This window comes from Geotrypetes seraphini, chromosome 7, assembly GCF_902459505.1.
Source record: "Geotrypetes seraphini chromosome 7, aGeoSer1.1, whole genome shotgun sequence".
In the NCBI taxonomy this organism is placed as follows: Eukaryota; Metazoa; Chordata; class Amphibia; order Gymnophiona; family Dermophiidae; genus Geotrypetes; species Geotrypetes seraphini.
This window is the reverse complement of record NC_047090.1, coordinates 146,010,397-146,026,372: the sequence shown is the minus strand read 5'-3', so window position 1 is coordinate 146,026,372 and position 15,976 is coordinate 146,010,397. Positions and strand designations below refer to the sequence as shown.

At 40.9% G+C, this 15,976-nt stretch overlaps 1 protein-coding gene across 5 annotated transcripts in view; it reads right to left on the bottom strand.

Moving 5' to 3' along the window:
• Positions 1-15,976, bottom strand: part of PPM1A (protein phosphatase, Mg2+/Mn2+ dependent 1A) — a 130,391-nt gene that overhangs the window by 100,882 nt on the left and 13,533 nt on the right. For 3 of the 5 annotated variants that reach the window (XM_033952494.1, XM_033952497.1, XM_033952498.1), the window contains exon 2: positions 10,859-11,035. The gene's annotated coding sequence lies outside the window, so the exon portion shown is untranslated. Of the gene's footprint in view, positions 1-10,858; positions 11,036-14,572; positions 14,701-15,976 lie in introns of all 5 variants that reach the window. The other 2 variants (XM_033952495.1, XM_033952496.1) reach the window with 1 other exon arrangement.

Sequence of the window (15,976 nt, the reverse complement as noted above, 5' to 3'; positions counted from 1 at the left end):
CCGCTCTCTGGTGGACCAATGACCCTGGGTTTGAAGGCCATCCATATGCGCTCCTCAAGCATAAGGAGATGCGTTCATCGTGATCACCTTGAGATGAGGAGGCAAGTGAAACAGGAGACCTCTGGATAGATTGGATGAGGCCATCCACCATTGAAGCGACTGCAGAAGAGATGATGTCACAGAGATATGTTGTGATAGCCAGTCTGTCGCTTGAGATCATTGAGAAGCTAGGGTCCACTGAGGACATGCACTATGGAAGCCATGTGGCCGAGAACTATCATGCGTCTCGCAGAGATGGTCTGAACAGAGAACACCTGTTGACACAGGCTGAAGAGAGCATGAAGTCGATCTGGAGGGAGAAATGCTCTCATGAGAACCATATCTAGTATAGCCCCAATGAACTGAAGGCATTGAGACGGAATGAGATTGCATTTGGGGAAATTGACCTCGAATCCCAAAGCTTGAAGAAAGGCAATAGTCTGAGATGTTGCCAAAGCCACTCCCTGAGTCGAAGGAGCTTTGATCAACTAGTTGTCCAGGTAAGGAAAGACTTGAAGACCATGGGATCGGAGAGATGCGGCCACTACAATCAGAAACTTCGTGAAGACTCTGGGAGAAGATGCCAGGTTGCTGATTCACTTGGAAGTGGAGATATTATTGGGAAGTTCGATGAATTGGGATATGAGTATAGGCTTCCTTGAGATCCAGAGAGCATAGCCAGATGTTCTGATCCACCAGAGGATAAAGCAGACTGAGAGAGAGCATTCAGAATTTCTCCTTGACGAGGAATTTGTTGAGATCTCTGAAATCCAGAATGGGTCGCAGTCCTCCCATCTTTTTGGGAATCAAGAAGAAACGGGAGTAGAATCCCTGATGTTGTTGAGAGAGAGGAGCTTCCTTGATGGCATTTAGGAGGAAGAGGGATTGAATCTCCTGAAGGAGAAGAGAGGACTGTGCAGGATCTGAAACAGACTCTCTTGGAGGATGATCTGGAGCCAAAGTATGAAAATGGAGAACATACCCCTGTCAAATGATGTCTAGAACCCAGAGATCTGTGGTGATGAGCTCCCAATGACTGATGAAATGTTGAAGCCGTCCTCCGATCGGCTGAGGGAGAAGACTGAAAATAGGAACATTGGCTATGCTCCCGTGTAACACGTCAAAAAGGCTGCTGCTGTTTAAGTTGTTGACATGGTTGTTGCGTCTGTTTTCTAGGTTCAGCAGGAGGAGCAGGTTTAACAGTATACCTGCATTGATATGAAGAAGCAGGCTGGAAAGCTCTAGGAGGTGGAAGCTTCTTTTTCAGCTTGACCAATGTGTCCCAATGGGTCTCATGGGCAGAAATATTCTGAGTGGTTGTGTCCATAGAAGGGCCAAAGAGCTCATCCCCCAGGCAGGGTGCATTGGCCTATTGATCCTGATGATTAACATCAAGCTCAGAAACACGAAGGCATGCCAAGTGTCTCAACGCTACCGACATGGCTGCTGCACGTGAAGTGAGCTCAAAGGTGTGATAGGTGATGTGTACCATATATTTCCGCAGTTGGAAAGTAGAAGCAATAAGTTGTTGAAAAGCTAAAGACTTGCGAGATGGAATGTATTTCTGAAAAGCTGAAAATTGTTTTATCAGGTGTTTTAAATAAAACAAAAAATGAAAATTGTAATTTCCAGCTCGGTTGGCCAACATGGCATTCTGATATAGGCGTTTGCCAAATTTGTCCATTGACCTACCCTCTCTGCCAGGAAGGACAGAGGCATAGACACTAGCTCCTGTAGATTTCTTTAAGGTGGATTCTACCGCCAAAGATTCATGAATGAGTTGAGGTTTGGCAAAGCCTGGGAGAGGAATCACTCTATACAGGGAGTCCAAATTTTTAGGAGCCACTGGAACAGAGAGAGGCATTTCCAAATTCTTATAGAAAGACTCTCTCAAGATGTCATGTAGTGGAAGTTTTAGAAGATCTTTAGGTGGCTGGTCATAATCTAAGGCCTCCATGAACTGCTTAGAATATTTAGAGTCCTCTTCCCGAGGGATGGAAAGCTCTTCAGACATTTGGCAGAGAAACTTGGGAAAAGAAGAGCGCTCCAAAGTAGATCCTTGTGGAGAACGCTGAGGTGAGGCTGAAGCTGAAGAATCCTCATCCTCAGAAGAAAGTGGTTCTTGCTCTGAGTCCCCAAACAAATCAGAATCATAAATGGAAAGAGGACAGTGTTGAAGACACGGTGTCAAAGCCTCCAGATGCTTGGTTTTACTAGTGGCTTTTCGGGACTGCACTGGAGTAGTCTCCCTGGATGTTTGTGTCGAGGACGACTGGTGCCGTGGAGTGGGGTCAATTGGCTCCCGTGTCGATGGTCTCCGCAATGGTGGAGCATCAATCAGAGGTGCGGTTGGTGTTGCTATCTGCCCAGACTGAACCGCCGGAACAGCTGGTGTTGACTTGGCCTATACAGTCGGTACCAATGCGGCCATAAGTTGGGCTGGCACCAGCATTTGAAAATGCTCACCCAATTCCTCCTGAAGCAGTTTAACAATTTTTTGCTTAGGGGAGAGTACCAGTACTGCTGGCTTTTTCGCCGGTATCCCTGGTGCAGCACTCTGGTCCAGTGATGAGGAAGACAATGTCGAGGCACTCACTGAGATCAGGACTGGGTGCTTACGGGACTTTTTCAAGGTCAGCATGACTTGACTCAATGCCATTTTGACCCGAGTCCCAGATAGGGTAGGGGAAGGCTTCTTATCTGGCTTACCCACAGGAGGTTGCAACACTGGAGATGTTTCTGCTTGTGTCGATGTACACGGTGTTGTCTTGGTCGGTGCCATCAATGTCGGTAATGATGTCAGCTCTTCTTCCATAGCGACACCGAACAGTAGTTTCTGTTGCAGAAGACGTTTTTTCAAAGTCCTCTTCTGAAGAGATGAACATCCGGAACAGGTTTCCAGGAGGTGCACCGGTCCCAAACACTAGAGACACCAGTGATGTGGGTCAGTCACAGAGATGGATGGGCCAAGCACAGCGACCACACTTCTTAAATCCCGTCTGCGGGCGTAACATTGACGGGAAGACCACCTTGGCAAAACGAAGTCGGAGGCCAAGGTGGTACAACATGTCCCGCCGGGCCGAACCTGTGAGAGAGAAAAAAGAGAGGGTTTTTTTTTTTTTACTGAAGGTAACTAAATAAAATAATAAAGAAAAAATAACATGAAAATGACTGAAAAGCCACTGACGTGAGAGCGGGAAGGCAAAAAAGTTTTCAACGACTGTTGAAACACGTCTTCTTAGCTCCGCAGAAACTAAGGGACTGCACTCCTACATCGGACGGGAAGGCACTCGCGAATGCGCGGTGGGGGCTGATCAAGAACTTTCTAAGACTTAAAGTTGCGATTCACTTTTCAAGTGTCCGTACCGGGGCTCCGTCGGTGACGTCACCCATGTGTGAGAATATGCTGCCTGCTTGTCCTTGAGAACCTTGTGAGACTGGGAGTCAAAATGGCAGATGACATTTACTGTGAGCAGTGTAAAGTGATGTATGTGGGAAAGAGGAACCCAAATTATAGCTACATGATGCTGGGTTCTATGTTAGGAGTCACTGCCCAGGAAAAGGATCTAGGTATCATTTCTGAGTACACGTTGAAATCCTTGGCTCAATATGTGGTGGCGCCTAAGAAACCAAACGTTAGGAATTATCAGGAAAAGAATGGAAAACAAAGATGAAAATATTATAATCAATTACTGTGTGCAGTTCTAGTCGCCATATCTCAAAAAAGATATAGTGGAATTAGAAAAGGTATAGAAAAGGGCGATGAAAACCATAAAAGGGATGGGACAACTTTCCTAGAACTCTTAAGCTTGGAGAAGAGACGGCTCAGGGGTGATATGATAGAGGTCTATAAAATACTGAGTAGAGTGGAAAGGGTAGATGTGAATCGCTTGTTTACTCTTTCCAAAAATACTAGGACTAGGGGGCATGCAATGAAGCTACTAAGTGTAATTAAACTCTGAAATTTATTACCGGAGAATGTGGCGAAGTCATTTAGCTTAGCAGGGTTTAAAAAAGGTTTGGATAATTTCCTATAAGAAAAGTCCATAGGCCATTATTAAGATGGCTTGGGAGACTCCACTGCTTATTCCAAGGATAAGCAGCATAAAATCTGTTTTACTACTTGGGATCTAGCTAGGCACTTGGGACCAGGGTTGGCCACTGTTAGAAACAGGATACTGGGCTTGATGGACCTTTGCTCTGTTCCAGTATGGCATTTCTTATGTTCTTATCCCCAAATGCTCCTATCTGGTGTGAATTATATAGTGGATGCTCTGTATGATATCATCAGAGTTATTAAGCAAAGTTTCAAGTTTATTAAAAGATTTTTTAAACCGCTTATTCAGGTTTCTAAGCGGTTTACAATATAAAATTACATAAAAACATGGGATACTAAATAACATCAAAATCTAAGTAAAAACTGATAAAATGTATGGACCTACTTCAAACAATAGGGTAGTGGGGAAGAACTACAATTATTATAGAAAAGGTGTAACATAAAAGGGAAGAAACAATAGTGTCAGCTTATGTTATCTCCACCCAGTAGATGCTCTGTATCAGACAGTGGGTAGGAGATTCAGCCTCTAAAGCCTGTATGAGCAGGCTTGCCTTTCAAGGGAAGATGCTATTTAGCAAGGGTCTGGATGACCTGATGGTCAGCGTTAAAGGAAGTCACCCTAAAGCCTTCCTGGACACCAGACCCCAGACGACTTGGGGTATGGAATGTGAAACTTTTTGAGACTCTTAAAAATTATGCCTTTATGCAGCAAGTCAAGCAACACATAGGTCCTTTCAGGAGTCACGACAGAGGTTCAGCAGGAGTAGGAGACAGCAAGCCTCTGGCTTTCATCCCTCCCCAACCTCCAAGAAAGCACAATGGTTTGTCAGGACGGGTGCCAAGCCTCCCCCAGATAAGAGACAGACTGTTGGCATTTTGGTCAGTCTGGGCTCAGACAGACGCATATCGTTGAGTCTTAGAAGTTGTTTGAGAAGTTTATAAAATCAAGTTTTGTGCCCCACTTTCATATTTCTTTGTAGATTTTCCAACCAGCTGGCTGAAGAGAACCCTCAGAGTCCAGGCAATGGTACAAAGGCTACTGGATCTTCGTGCAACAGAGCAGGTACCGGATGAAGAATGGGCTTAGGCAGATACCCCATATACTTCAGCATACCAAAGAAAGGCTCAGATGACTGGAAGCCAATTCTGTGCCACATTTTCAGATGGAGACCGTTCAGTTAGTCATAGCTGCTGTGATGCCTAGCTCCCTCGGATTATTTCTTGTTCCAAGTTTTGAAGAAATCTCTCCATGGACAGCAGTTTTCAAGTGATAAAGACGTCAAGGAAACTGTGACATCCTGGTTTCAAAGAGGTTAAAGTCATTGCAGGAAAAGTGGATGAAGTGTATGGAGCTAAATTATAAAACACAACCAAAGATAAAAAAAGAACATCTCTCAAGGAGCCATATCAACCCAGAGGAATATTGGTCTCAATATGAACTACGAGCAGAGACAGAAGAGGGTGTTGATTTCAGGGATCACTGGATGAAAACGAGCACAGCCATCCTAGACAATATTGCCCCTAAACGTAATAGTAAACGCCGCCCAAATAAACATAATAAATGGCTCGACGCTGAACTTTTTAAAATGAAACAAGTAGTAAGACGCCTTGAAAGGATCTGGGGAAAAAAAAAAAAAAAATCGGGAAAACTTGTAAGACATATCTGGAGATCCAACATAAAAAGTTACAAACAATTGATAAAAGATAAGCGCAAAGCATTCTACTCATCCAAAATTGACCCATCCAATACTAGCTCGACAGGAACCAATACAAAAGAATTGTTCAACTTGGTTACAAATTTATTTAATACCACACGCCACACTCAACCCATTCATAACATTAAGTTACCTTCAGCGAATGATCTAGCACAACATTTTGACTCAAAAATTAAAAACTTAAGGAATAACTGCTCAGCAAACGACATACATGAACATCAAATTGTTAACAGACAAGGAAATGAAATACCAGTGGATATAATAATAATAATAATAACTTTATTCTTATATACCGCCATAATCGCGTGACTTCTAGGCGGTTTACAACTGAAGAGAGCTGGACAATCAGCGAGTTACAATATGCAGATAGTTAGTGAAATAACAGTATACAGAATCTTAAAATGCAGCAATTACAATATTACAGTTACAGAATTTTAAAAAGCAGCAATTATAATATACAGTTTGTTTAGAATTTCTGAGAGATCCTTTTAGATAGAGTGGCGAAATTACATAATACAGTTTGTTTAGAATTTATCAGGGGGGGACATATTAGGAAAATAGAATTGGAAATAGTGTTTGGTGTAGTTGATGCTTAGGTGACATATCTGTCGAATAAGATATGATCTGGAGCTCCTTTCAAAATTTAGAATGGAATAATTATATCAAATTATACAACAAGTACACAAAATCATACTGCGTTTTGGACTCCTGTCCCCCATAAACTATGAAAACAGCTCCATTAGACTTTAAACTAACATTGTTGAATTATTTGTCCGAAAATTTAAAAAACAGAAAATTCCCTACTAATAATGGTCACATTATAATAACCCCAATTCCAAAAAATCGTAAAGAATCACTAGCATTAGTAACCAACTACAGACCAGTAGCTTCTATTCCATTTTTTGTAAAAATCATGGAAGGATTAGTGCACAACCAATTGATGGAATATCTTGACTAGTTCTCTCTCCTACATGAAACCCAATCTGGTTTCAGACCTTTATTTAGCACTGAGACAGTAGAGGCCTCAATGCCCTGATTATGCAATTTGATATGAGTTCCACCTTTGACTTAGTAGACCATGGGAAATTGCTACAATGCTTAGATGCAATTGGTATCAGAGAGGTGTTAGACTGGTTCCGAGGCTTCCTTATATCCCGCACCTATCAAGTTCGTTTTGATTGCAATCTCTCAGACACCTGGAGTAACCCATCTTGTGTCCCACAGGTGTCACCACTATCCCCATTACTTTTCAATGTTTACATGTCAACATTAGGTGCACAACTGTCCCAACTAGGAATAAAATTATTCAGTTATGCAGACGACTTTACGATCATCATCCCATTCACCACCTCTCTCTCAGAAGTTACTCTCACGGCAACAGAAGTACTAAACTCGATGGAACAATGGATGACTGAATTTAGGCTGAAGCTCAATTCAGAAAAAAACAAAATTCTTCATAGCTTCCCCACACCCACTAGATACTAAAACTCCACTAAGCATCAACAATCTTAGTTACCCCATTCAACCCACTCTGAAGGTTCTGGGCGTAACGCTGGACCAGGGCCTAACCATGAAAGACCAGGTAGACTCTTTGGTCAAAAAAGTTTTTTTTACTCTCTGGAAGCTTTGGTCCAGTAGAGCATATTTTGACGCACCATCATTTACAATCCTGGTACAATCCCTCATACTGAGCCAACTGGATTACTGCAATATCGCCTATCTGGCAATTTCCCAGAAGAATATGCGGTGATTCCAACTGGTGCAGAATGCAGCAGTCAGGCTGATCTTCAGGTTGAAGAAGTTCGATCACATAACTCCCTCCTACCAACTCCTGCATTGGCTGCTGATGGAGGCGCGTATGAGGTTTAAGTTTGGCTGCTTTTGCTTCAAGGTTCTATTCGGTCTACCCCCAAATACATAACTGACCTATTCTCCTTTTCAACCAATAGACATGAAAGAAGCTCAAACTTGAATTTTGTTCCCCCCCCCCCCCCCCGGTTAGAGGATGTAAATTCAAAATTCATCACCAACATCTTCTCTCTTATCAAGCAGCATTATGGGGCAACGATCTGAAACAACCGTATTTTCACGCATATAATGCGCGCGTTATACGCGGTTTTTACAAACCGTGCATAACCTTGCGCGTTATATGCGTGAGCGCGTTTTACAAATATTTTTTACCTAGTTCACCCCCCCGACGTCCGATTCACCTCACCGCAGGACCGCTCGCACCCCCACCCCGAAGGACCGCTCATACGCACCCGCACCCCCATCCAGAAGGACCGCTCGCACGCACTCCCACCCGCACCCCCACCCTGAAGGACCGCTCGCACCCCCACAGCCTACCGACCCCCCCCGGTCATCATGTAGAAGCTCCTACCAGTGTCCTGCTGCTTCCTATTGGCGGTCCCGGCCCTTCTGTGAGCCCTGCGTCTGCGCTGCTTCGTCTTCCGGCGGTCCCGCCCTTTCTCTGACGTCAGGGGACAGGACTTCAAGGGGGAGAGGAGAGTCGGGGCGGCCAGAGGAGAGTCGGGGCAGGCGAAAGGAGAGTCGGGGCAGCATGCGCGGTATACGGGTGTGCGCAGTATATAAAATTTTTTTTCCATATATGTCGGTTTCCCGCGCGCTATACCCGTGTGCGCATTTTACATGGGTGCGCGTTATCTACGTGAAAATACGATACTTACACTTGCCAATATATATAGGGAATTTAGGAGACAACTGAAAACATATCTGTTCCTAAAGTATATAGGAAACTGATTCGCACAATCTCTCTCTCAATACCAGATCTCTAGAACTGCTAAACAATAGATATTAACTATGTCAATTCTACTCAATTTGTAACATTTTTTATAATCATTGTAAACCGCATAGAACTTCACGGTCCTGCAGTATATAAACCGTTATTATTATTATTATCAGGGGACTATACTGAAAAATAAAACAAAATATTTTTGAAAACTTTTCTTTCCTACTGAGATAAATTATTATGGTCCTCTACTTCCCGGATTTCTATCATTATTATATTGCTTCACTAGCTAAATATGGAGCTTACTGGGTTACTGACTCCTATCCCCAAGATCCTCCTGCTTGGTTTGAAATGGAGTGCTTTTTATGCACGCCTTTACACATCTCCTGCTTACTAACGGTGTCAGTACCCAGACATTTGAGAAGGTACTCTTTGTTGGGTTCAACGCAGCATGCTCTTCATCTTTTAGATACATTAGCTGAGATCTCAGTTAATGTTAGCCCACTCATGTCTCTTTGGAATAATCCCAAAATCCAAAACCATGGCAAATCCCTCTCATGGAAACGGTGGCAGCGGGCAGGTATATGGTTTGCCCATCAATTGTCTACTCTTACTGCATCAGTTCCTTTTGATATACTTTGCTCCACATACCTGCTGCCTTCTTCTGTTTATTCACAGTGGCTCTCACTCATTGGAGTGCTGTCTTCTGTGCATATACGTTTTGACTTCATGACTTCCAAAAATACTATCCGCCATTGGTCTTTATCGACTCTATTAAAAGGCAAGGCTATATCTTTTTTCTATAATATTTTGAGAGATCATTCCTTCACTTTTTCACCTCAATCTATGAAACACTGGGATATTATACTCACCACTCCGCTTTCTGACATTGATTGGGAACTCTTTTGGTCTTCAACAAACCGCCCGCTTTTATCTTCTAGAGTTTCACAATCAATGTTCTTTATTATGTGGAATGCAGTATGGACCCCATTTCGCATGTGGAAAGCCAACTTAAAGCAAGACTCTGTTTGCTGGAACTGTTTGAAAGAGGAGGGAACTCTTGATCATATGTTTTTTCATTGTACTTTGGTCCGCTCCTTTTGGACTCAAATTTGGAACACCATACAATCTATCACTAACTGCTCGGAAGAGATCTCTATGGACATTATAATCCTTCGCTCTCAACATCCCTGTTTCGCACAATCAAACTGTCCTCCTAAGCTCATCAATTCCATGTTTGTGACTGCTCTCATGCACATTCTGAAAAATTGGAAATCATCTTCGCTACTAGACTATACTTTTTGGTGGAACTCTCTGTGTATGTATCATAGATTTGAATCCTATGCATATGAGAATAAAATTACACTCCGAACCTCCATGAATTTGAAGAGCAAAAAATCACCCTGGTCATTCCTGGATTCCTATGTACGCTCTGCTTCGTAGACACTCCTGTCTTCCCTTCCTTTTCTTCTCTTTTCTTCTTTCTTTCCTTTCTCTTTTAATTTCTATTTCTGTTCTCCCTCATCTTTTTCTCATATAGTCTTCACAAGCAGTTCCAATACTTGGAGCTTTTCTTACTGCTATGGTCCTCTACAGTTAAATATATATTTGCAGATTCTTTATACACAAAGCTTTATTTTGTTTTTATGTATTTGAAATGCTCCCTGTATTTTTCAAAATACTCAATAAAAATTATTGAACTAAAAAAAAAAAAGAAAGCTGCTTGTAGGAGCTCTCTGCACCAAGTGCACATATAACCTCTTTGACAACTGGAAGATAAACTATATATGTGACACTCAATGTAACAGATTGGATAGCACTCCTCTCGCACCTGGACTGCTGTCTGCCTCTCAATATTGGTGAGTTGTTTATCTTGTTAAGGTGCTAAGGTTATTAGACTAATATAAATAATCTTAAGATTATATAGCATATAATGATTTATTTAGCGTTCTCTTTTCAAAAAGTATCAATTGTTTAGGGTAATCACTTGCAAATGAAAATATTCTGACAAACCTCCTTTAACTATAAATTTAAGATATGTGCCAGGGGTGGATGGGAAAGAAGACTGACCTAGGCCCTGCTGTGTTTCCTATAAACTGTTAATGCTTTAGGCTGTAACAGTAAAAACTTTCTGCAGAATCAAGATTCAAACTATGGAGAAAACAGTTTTACATTATTTAAACAGGTTAATAAAAGTTAGATTTTTTTATGACATACAAACTTATCAATAAACTACAATCTCTCTTATAGCCCAATCTTTTAAGTCACCAAAATATAAAACAAATTATGTTCACTTACCCAGAGAGATTTCCTCTTCTCTCAGGCCTCCCCCCAGGAGGTTCCTTCGGCACGCATAGAATGTGCCCTAAGTCCCTTGGGAACTATTTTGCCACAGATAATGTAGGCCACCTGTATGGCCAACTTAATCCACTGCCCCAGTGAAAACTTGGAGGCCGCAGCTCCTTTGCAGTTTCCCTAAAGAGAATGAACAACCAGTCAAATTAGAGAAAGAATTGATGAACTCCAGATGCCAGCAGAGAATCCTTCAAAATTTATTTGCTTCTCTAAAATATATGTCTCTCTAAATACACAAAAGGAAAAAAAAAATAATATAACAAACCAGGTATTGTAAAGAATCAAAGTATCTAAGCAATCAAGGGAGAAGATGAAAAAACAAAGAAAAATTATTAAAAGAAATCCAAGATCATAATCTTAAACAGAAGAGACAGAGAAACATTTTTAGAACTCATATTCAGGGCTGTGGAGTCAGTCAGAAGCAAATTTTGGGTTACTGGAGTTGGTGAAAATGTGCCGACTCCAACTCTTAATACAGTTAAATTGTATGTCATGCAAATGTTATAATGCTTAAATTTCTTATTTCACAGATAATTTGATTAACTTATTTCTTCAGGATATGTTTTACTTTTAGAATATGTTTTAATATCAAGTTCTTTGATGATTATAAAATGTAATATATTTTATGATATTTATATTAGTGAAAGTGGCACCTAGAGAATGGCACGGGGATAAAGTTTGTCCCCATCCCTGCAATCTCTGTCTGATCCCATCCACACAAGCCTCGAATAGTTATGATTTTATATTGAAATAATTTTATTTAAAGTATAAAAAGAAAAAAATATTCTGTACAACTGTCATTTTATAAATCACAAATACAGAACAAGGATTAACAAAACCTGTCTCCCCTCACTATCGAGAAAACTGAACAAGCCAAATTACTACAAAATGTTGCATAGAAAATTCATGCTAACAGAATATCTCGGTCACACACACAGAACAAATACCAAATCCATAATAGCTGACCAAAAATCATAAACATAAATTAAATCAAAATCCCAAGAAGTCACCCCTTGCATGTTGTATAATACTTATATAGATATATAAATAAAGGCGTCAGAATCACAGTGGAGATACCATAAATAAAGGAGTCGGAGTAAAAGGTTTTATGTACCAACTCCACAGCCCTGCTCATATTACCCATCAGCCAAAAAGAAGTTAACTACCACAATCTTGCAAAAATTTCCCAGATGTGAGAAGTCATAAAACATATACTGACCCCTTCTACAAAACCACACTAGCGGTTTTTAGCCCAGAGAACTGCATTGAATGTCCCATGCTGCTCCTGACGCTCAGAGTTCCTATGAGCATCGGGAGCAGTGCGGGACATTCAGCGCGGCTCCCCATGCTAGAAACTTCTAGCGCAGTTTCGTAGAAGAGAGGGTGAGTCCCTTTAAACATTATATATAACATTTACAGAGAAAATTAAGAAAAATAGTTCCAATAACCAAAATCCAACTCTTTAAAGCCAAGAAAACCTTCCTTGATAAATTTGAATGATTTGAAAAATTTGAATGATTTATCAAAAGAACATTTTCTTCTTAAAATATGCTCTTAATACATTTGATTTATCTCCCTCATTAAAAGCTCCTTTTACAAAGCCTCACTAGTGATTCCTGTTGGCAAATGTGATGAAGCCCATAGGAACTGAATGGGTTTTGCTGCACAGGAATTGCTAGTGTGACTTTGTAAAAGGAGCCCTAAGAAAGGTAACCAGGAGAGTGGTCCCAGTGGATCCCAGAAAATAAGTCAAATCCACACTCTCTATAGAGTTCAAAACCACCAGTTCACCCTCTGATCACCAAGTATTATTGGTGAAATGTTATATGCCTACAACCACCATCTAATTTTTTCAGAATTTAGAAAAACTAATACTTCTTTGAAATATTTTCTCACCAGAATTTCTGCCGATAGGAAATGTGGTTCTTTAATGTCCCTATAACTCAAGTTCTGATTTTTAAGTGCATATGTACTTGAATATAAACTAAGATCTTTGGGACAAAAAATGGTTCTTCCTCCATCCCTCCCTGATGGTTACCTGCATTCTATTCCTCCTCTCTCCGTGCAGTGACCAGCACTTGGTCCTCTACTTCATCAACACTATGCACTGGACCAGCAGGGGGTCTTAAGCATCTGCATATGCTCAAGGGATCTAGCTAGGTACTTGGGACCTGAGTTGGCCACTACTGGAAACAGGATACTGGGCTTGATGGACCTTCGGTCTGTCCCAGTAAGGTAATTTTTTGTTCTTATGTTAATTTCTTGGGTGGAGATAGGAAGGGGACAGAAGTGCCAGTCATTGGAGAGGAGGGTGTTGAAGGTGGTGGTGACAGCAGCAGCAGCTGGGGGGGAGGGGGCAAGTCGCAGCAAGAGCATCAAATTTGGAGGGGTACCAATTTCAGTTTTGCAGGGATGCTAGAAACTCTTAAGATCCGATACAAAGAACCTTCATTTACAATGAGTTACGGGTTTTTCCCTCTTATATTCCCTCACAGTTTACGCTAAAGCTGGTGATAATGCACCAGGGCTCCTTCCAGAACTTTGTAATCCTGGACCCTCAAACCCTCACAGTGACTATCACTACCCCTGCCAACCCAATGCCCCAGTGGGTAATCAAATCCATGTCCCATTGGGACACCAGTCTGAGCCAACCTAGGTAGATATCTACAGAATTAGGCAACTAAATAGTCTACATTTTTCTCATTAAGTCTGTAACCAACTGGTCCACAGGTAAGAGATTTTACTTTAAGTATCTTCTGATCTTCACGCAGTTGTGCTCAGGACAGCATTTAGACTTTAGGCATGGCAAGGTACTCACAGGAGTAGGTCCCTGTAGAGTTGCTTGTCAGACTGTCTGTGACTCCATTTGGGGGTTTTGGGTTGTTTTTGGGGTTTTTTTTAACTCAGAGGTAAAGCAGCTTTGTCTCCTGCTGGATTTCAGGCATGAAGGCTAGCACAGGGCTGTAGGCCATCCTGTACCTTGTGTATATATATATATATATATATATATATATATATATATATATATATATATATATATATATATATATATAAGCAGAAAAAAATAAAACAGTGGAATGGGGCAATGGACTTTCCACCAATGAAACAAAGCCAGCCGAATGCTTTAAAACCATTTATTAATGTTCAAATTGAGTAAAAAACCAACACAGTACTGTGTAAATTTACTGCGATTTTTCAGCACGTTCTGGAGATTCGACCACTTTTGGAGTCAAATTTTATACACTTTTGTAAAATACCATTCTTTGTGAGCAAAACTCAAGTTTACAGTATCCCTGATGCAGACATGGTTTACACGCCGAAACGTTGGATTTTTACTCAATCTGAACATTAATAAATGATTTTAAAACATTCAGTTGACTTTGTTTCATTGCTGAAAAGTCCATTGTCCCATATCATACACACACACACACGAGATAGATATTTTTTTCTCTTTTTAAGAGGAGGAAGCATGCAGAGACTAGAGCTGACTGAGCAGGAAACTGGCTCTATCAGCTGTGTCCCAAACAGGCACCCAGCACACTTGATCTCCACGCTCAACTGACTGACTGAAATAGAGAACTAAATCAGGAACACACCCGGGCCAAAATTTCAACAAGCAGAAATGAAGCCAGGAGCTGGTCATGTCCATCCACTCACCTGCTGGAGATAGAGAGTACTGGGAAGCCAGGGAGCATGCCATCCATATACAGTATCTTGTGCAGCTTAGTGCTCTCTATCTCCGCCTGCTGGTAGATGGATACAACCTGTTCATCTGGATTCGTCTGCTGCTGATGACAGGGAAATTACTGTTATACCACTTATAGTTGAGGATGAAAAGAGCTAAAGTTTCTAAGTCTGTTTTGATTTTAATTGGTCCTGAATAAGGAAAATGAAGATTCAGACTTTGTACATACACAACAATCCAGAACTAATCTAATCAGTGCTCTGCTTAATAATCACTTCTATAGCGCTACTAAAACAAGGAAATATCTGCATACATTAACTTCCAAAGTGTTAACAGTCTATTTGATGAAGTTAATACCATATTTTAATGAATACAACCCATGGGTTGTACATGTTTTTTGGGGTTTTTTTTGCTTTCTTAACAGTCGAGAGATGCCTGGTGTGGATTATAACAACTTTCTTTTTGGCATTGTAAACGGACTACCAGTAATTTAAAGCTTTTCTTTATATTGGCTTACCTTACCTTTTCTCCTCTCTAGCACTGGTGGCATTTTTTAGTCACCTATGCCCACAGTCCTGCACATGCTCAATTCAGTAGAATGAACTGAGCATGTGCAGGAGTGCTGGCAACGGTGACTAATACCTGCCACTGACTTCACGATGGAAAAACCAGCAAAGAATACAAAGGTGCAGGTAACACAAAGTGATTTTTACATTGCTTCTCTCCTTTTCTGCAGATTATACAGGGGTGCAGATTATGTGTGTACGTGGGGTATATATGTGAAAATACAGTAAATGTATGAAAACATGGCAAAGATGTCTAGTCTTTGTAGATTGGGTGATCATGGTGAGTCAAATTTCTATCTTGTTTATATTCATGTCAGCCCCCCTGACCCCCGGGAGATTACCTTGGTTTATATTAGGATGGATTTATATTTGAGTATATACAGTAAGTTATTCATAGTCTCAATTTTGCAATACAAAAAAGAGACAATCTTTAATTGTAGAAGTGCTGGTGCTCTGCAAAGATAAAATCTTATTTTCAACATTATGCACCCAAGATGATACTTTTACTTTACAGTCCCAATTCCTCAAATTTAGAAATTCTATGAAGTAAACACATACAGTTGGGGCACTACATTTCTGAGTAGTGACTTTATATGTGAGACTATAGTCCAAATATCTTTAAGAGCTATATTGACCAAAAATTGAAGTTTCAGTTACCAAATTTGATGGAAAAATAACTCTTTAGGAAGAAACAAACTAGTAGAAAGATTTGTTACTACTCAAACTGGCCCTTCTTATTCAAGTGATCCAATCAACAACTAAGGCTGGAGGTGAAGTTCTTTCAAGGGAGCTCAAAAGAGAAATTACCTT